This window comes from Mandrillus leucophaeus, unplaced genomic scaffold (assembly GCF_000951045.1).
Source record: "Mandrillus leucophaeus isolate KB7577 unplaced genomic scaffold, Mleu.le_1.0 Scaffold734, whole genome shotgun sequence".
NCBI lineage: Eukaryota > Metazoa > Chordata > Mammalia > Primates > Cercopithecidae > Mandrillus > Mandrillus leucophaeus.
In genome coordinates, this window is record NW_012107964.1 from 86,053 (window position 1) to 92,052 (window position 6,000).

A 6,000-nucleotide genomic window follows, 5' to 3' on the forward strand; every position below is an offset into this window, starting at 1 on the left:
CCCCCCGCACGCCGCTGGGCCCCAACCCACCCCGTCCCGCCCCCACGGGATCCTTTTCTACAAGGGTGAGAGGAGCTGACTCCGATTTGGACTGGAAAAAAGTTTCCAAGAAAATAAAATTAGTGGCCCAAGCACATACCCCTCCTCCGCCCCGCGCAGGCTCTGAGATGCGTTCCAGCAATTTCCCAGGGACTTGGAGGGAGCGGGCATTTTCAGGGTCACAGAGGCCATCTGGGGAGAAAGCGTGCGGCTGTTTTGCTGAAATGTGAAAACAGATGTCATTTGGAGCCCTGGACGCCGTTTCCGGCTGGCTACCTGAGGTTGCGTGCAAGGAGCGGGTCCTTAGGCATGAAAATGACCCGCCCGGCCGCAAAGGCGCACAGGCCCAGGGCCGCAGAGCCCCTCCAAGCAGCCGGGATCGGTCTTGGAGACCTGCGCGATGCAGCAGACAGCGGGACTGCGGGGCGCTGCAGTGCAGGCTGTACAGCTGCAGAGGAGCCGGGGATACAGGGGTGCGGGGCGCAGGGATGCCGGGCGCCGGGGACGGTCACTGTTGCTTTCTACTGGGTGCAGGCTCAGGTTCCCAGGGCTGGATGGTTGCTACTCTGCATAAAATGCTAAGACTTTGAGGCCCTTATTCATTCTAGGGGACGTCTCCCAATTGGTCAATTCAAAACCTCTGGGCCAGGTTGCGTTGGTTGCAGATTCCACCCTCTGAGCCTCCGCACGCTACCGCTGCAGCTGCCTCGGGTCTGCTCCTCCTCCGGGGTCAGAACCTCCGATGCTCTCCTAGTTTTACACGCGTTAAGTCACTGGTTTCTCACAGCATCGCGTGTTCCCTAGATACATGGGCTAAGGCTTATTCTTCCTGAAAGTGAGGCTTTTTTCCCTTGGGCTTTCCAGAGCCAGCCCGCGTGGGGAGTGAGGAGTGACAGGCGCCTTTGTTCTGGGCTTGCATGGGTGGGACGCGCCCCCTCCTCAGCACTCAGCCCGGGCGAGCCTGGCCCGCCCATCGCCCCTTCTCAAGTGCATTTGTCCCGGGTTCTCGACTTGGTTCACTCTTTCCTGCTTACACAGATACACACACACCCAAACCTAAACTTTATATAAACAGACATGAACTTAAAGAAACAAAACCCCCATATGTGTCAACGCAATCCTTTTAAACAAAATCAATAAAAATTCAACACGATGTTATTTGCATACTTTTGTTGTCTTATTATTAGAAACGTGTATGTTAACTTTCCTCCTTTTATAAATGAGACATGTTCTAATTAACCATTTGTATGGTTGTTTTTAATGCTCAAATGGTCACACTGCAGGCCCAGGGAGGTATTTTGAAAACGCTGCTGTCTTTTTGGGGTCACCCTGATTGTTGGAAGCATCTTGGTTTTTGTTTTTGTTTTTGTTTTGCTGAGACGGGGTCTAGCTCTGCCGCCTAATCAGGCTCACTGTGGCCTCAAAACTCCTGGCTCAAGCGATCCTCCAGCCTCAGGCTCCCAAGTAGCTGGTACTACAGGTGAGCACCACAGCGCCTAATTGGTTTTGGTTTTGTGTGTGTGTGTGCGTGTGTGCATGTTTTTGTTTTTTTGTTTGTTTTTGTTTTTGTTTTGTTTTTGTTTTGTTTTGTAGACGGAGTCTCCCTGTATTGCCCAGGATGGCCTTGAACTCCTGGGCTCAAGCCATCCTCTAACTTCAGCCTCCCAAAGTGCTGGGATTACAGTTGTGAGCCACTGGCACCCAGCTCATCTTTGCTTTCTGACAGCAAAAAGTTATTTCAGACCTACCATGGGTGTTTTGTTTTGTTTTTAGTTTTTGTTTTTTTTGATTCCAGATATGGACTTAACTGCACTCCAAGGGGTTTATGTTGCTCTTCATGAAAATTAGTATTATAGACAAAATTGAAGCTGGGAATCAGCTGCTTTTGTCTCTCATTTTCACTGTTCTCTCTCTCTTTTTTTTTTTAGACAGAGTCTCACCCTGTCTCCCAGGCTGGAGTGCAATGGCACAATCTCGGCTCACTGCAACCTCTGCCTCCTGGGTTCAAGCGATTCTCCTGCCTCAGCCTCCCAAGTAGCTGGGACTACAGGCACTGCGTCACCATGCCTGGCTAATTTTTTGTATCTTTAATAGAAATGGGGTTTCACAATGTTGGCCGGGCTGGTCTCGAACCCCTGACCTTGTGATCTGCCTGCCTCAACCTCCCAAAGTGCTGGGATTACAGGCGTGAGCCACCACGCCTGGCCACTGTTCTCTTTTTTTAATGATGGTGTAGATGTCTACCCTGTGGAGATATATTGATCTTCAAAATCACCGTGATAGTACAGTTATTATGGAAAATATTATTAAATTCAAAATAGAACTCCCAAATGATACAGCAACCCCACTGCTAGGGATATATCTAAAGGAAATAAAATCTGTATCCAGAAGAGAGATCTGCACCATGTTCACTGCAGCACCATTTACAATAACTAAGACATGGAGCTAACCTATGTATCCATTGTCGGATGAATGGGTAAAGAAAATGTGGTACATATGCACAATGAAATACTATTCTGGCCTTAAAACATAAAGAAATTCCCTCATTTGGGACAACAGGGGTGAAATGAGAACATTATGTTAAGTGAAATTAGCCAGATATAGAAAGACAAACACTGCATAATCTCACTTCTATGTGGAATCTAAAGAGGTTGATATCATAAAGCAGAGAGTGGAATGATGGTCACCAGGGTCTGGGGGCTAGAGATGCTGACTAAAGGGCATGCAATTTCAGCAACACAGGAGGAGTCAGTTCAAGACATCTAATGTGCAACACAGTGACTATAATTCACAGCAATGTAGTACATGAAAATTCTTAAGAGAGCAGATTTTAGGTGTTGTCACCACAAATAAATATGTGAGGCAATGTCTGTTAATTAGCTTGATTTAGCCATTCCTCAATCCATATTCCAAATATAATACATATTTCAAAACATCAGCTTGTATACCAGATGTACAATTTTTGTCAGTTTAAAGAAATAAAGAAGAAAAAAGTCACCATGATCATTGGTAGTCCTTCCATGATAATGCTGATGCCTCATCCTCGAGTGAGGACATTTGTTTCAGTCACTTCAAGCTGCTACAACAAAACAGAGACTGGGCAATTTGTATACAGTAGAATTTTTGCTCACAGTCTGAAGGCTGAAAGTTCAAGATGAAGGTGTCAGCAGGGCTGGGGTCTGGTGAAGGTCCTCTTCTGGGCTGTAGAGGGCAGGCTTGTGGTTGCAACCTCATGTGATGGAAGGGGTAAGGCAGCTCTCTGGGGTCCCTTTTACAGGGGCCCTAATCCCATCAGTGAGGGCTCCACCCTGATGACCGAAGGCCCAACCTCCTATGCCATCCTCACATTGAGGGTTGGAGCTTCCACAGATAAGTTTGGGCTGGGGACACAAATGTCACAGGAAAGGGGTCCCAATCCAAACCCCAAAAAAGGGTTACTGGATCTGGTGCAAGAAAGAATTTGAGGCAAATCCATAGAGTAAAGTGAAAGCACATTTATTAAGAAAGTAAAGGAATAAAAAAATGACTAATTTATAGGCAGAGCAGCGGCATGGTCTGCTGGTTGCCCATTTTTATGTTTATTTCTTGATTATATGCTAAATAAGGTGGGGATTATTCATGAGTTTCCCAGGAAAGGTGTGGGCACTTCCCAGAGCTGAGGGTTGTTCCCCTTTTTAGACCATATAGGGTACCTTCCAGATGTTGCCATGGCATTTATAAACTGTCATAGCACTGATGGGAGTGTAGCAGTGAGGATGACCAGAGGTCACTCTCATCGCTATCTTGGTTTTGGTGGGTTTGGGGTGGCTTCTCTACTGCAACCCATTTTATCAGCAGCATCTTTATGACCTGTATCTCGTGCTAACCTCCTATCGCATCCTGTGAATTAGAATGCCTTAACCTCCTTGATCTCCTGGGAATGCAGCCCAGCAGGTCTCAGCCTTATTTTACCCAGCCCCTATTCAAGATGGAGTTGCTCTGGTTCACACGTCTCTGACACAAACATTTAGGCCAAAGCAATGTTGTGGAAAGAAAGGAAAGACATTTCTGAAAACAAATGTGTGGTTCTGCCTGATGGTTCCGGTGAATCTTCCGCACTTGCTATGACAAGCAATTCAAGGAAAATAATACGTGAGAGTTGTTTTATGAAAAATGCTGCAACTTTGGCATTGTTGCTACTGCAGTTTGGGCCCAAGGTCTTGCAGATTGGGGTTTCACCCTCCTCATTTCACATAAACCCAGGGCCAGCCTTCACTGGATGCTAATTGGCATATCTACAAATAGGCCAGCCGGTCTGTGTCTCCTGATTTAGAGACTGTAAACTAAAAATAAAATCCTAAGCACCCCCAACCAACTGCACAGACACTCTATTGGTAAAAGGGACCCCATAGAACCTTAAAAACTGAGTTTCTGGCCATGATAGGATGGGAGTCAGACACATCTCATTATACCCCTTTCTGTTGAGGTTTAGACACAACTGACAGCATTCATGTTAACACAGAGACAGTCCAGGTGAGATTAAGAGAATTTTTTTAAAAAACATAGACACAGGATGGAGTCTTTGTGGCAATAAGTTGCCAAATTGTAAACAAGACCTAAGGGTTAAGTCAGCACCCTACACTTAAAGAATAAACCATGTTCTCACTGCTGCAAGGGTTTTCTTGTACTCCAGCAGCTAAAGAACCACCAGCCTCCAGCTAAGCAATATTAAGACAATTGCAGCTTACCCAGCTCACAGTGGCTGACTCTCTGACCCCCTGCTCCACCAGCCATGACAGCAGCATTCACTGGACAAGACACGACTTCAAGAGCTTTCTCCTGATGAGAGACCACAACCTTGGGCTAGTCCTGGCCAGTTTACAGAGGCTGTGCACTTGAGCACCTTTGAGTCTTTGAAAGACCTAATTGGAATACATTTACATGTGAAGCCTCCAACCCAAGATAAGCATGCATCACATGTCATGTGCATGTGTGTTCTGTGAACATACGTGAGGGCCGCCCTCACGGATCTCCATAGCCTTCCCATAGGCTGTGGAATATGTGTGTTTGGCAAAGCCAAACAAGCACAGAGCTCCTGCCCCAACTCCTCCCTCCCACAAAGTGCCTGGGCTTGGTTGGGTTTGGCTGAGGCTGCGCTTCCCTGCCCGAGGGATGGCCACCTTGCAGGCTGTAACCCTTTACAAGAAATGAAATCTGCATTTCCAATTTATAGATCCTGTGCTTTTTTCAGTTAACGCAAAGATAAAGCTGGACATTAAAGCAGTTAAAACAGATTTCCATTCAGTGCCAGCTGCAGTCAGTACAGAGACGCCTCCATTCTAATTTGTGCAGGGGTAGTGGGATGTCTTAAAGGGAAGGAGATGGGGTGAGCAAGGGCTCTGTGCCAATCAGATGAGACCATCTGCGTCTGCTAACCAGCTAGGCCCAAAGTCAGGATTCTACCTTCTAGCAGAGACTGAGGCCTTCTCCCTCCTGGTTTCAAAGGAATGGCTCTTGAGGAGCCACTGCTGGATTGTAGGAGATACATGGACATCTCAAAGCGCCAGAGGAAGCATTCCCAGTTGTGAGCTGGTTTCAGTAAATGCTCTAGGAAAGGAAGAGCCTGGACCAGTCTTCAGGCATTGGCTGGAATAGAGTGCCAAATTCCTGCCACAGCTGCTATGGTCTGAATATTTGTGTCCTCTGATGCAGAAAAAAAACAACTGTTTTTCCTCTGATCTCACAACACAACAATGAACACAGAAGACATCTGTGACCAAACGTGTAAGGATTTCTCCCTATCAGCAAGCAAGCAACCAACCAACGTTGTAGTGGGCACCAGTTAGGTGTCCTTGAATCCAATTTAATTCTGACTCCAGCCAGGCACAGTGGCTCATGCCTTGGTAATCCCAGCTTTGGGAGGCAGAGGTGGGAGGGAATTGCTTGGGCCCAGGAATTGGAGACCAGTCTGGGCAACAGAGC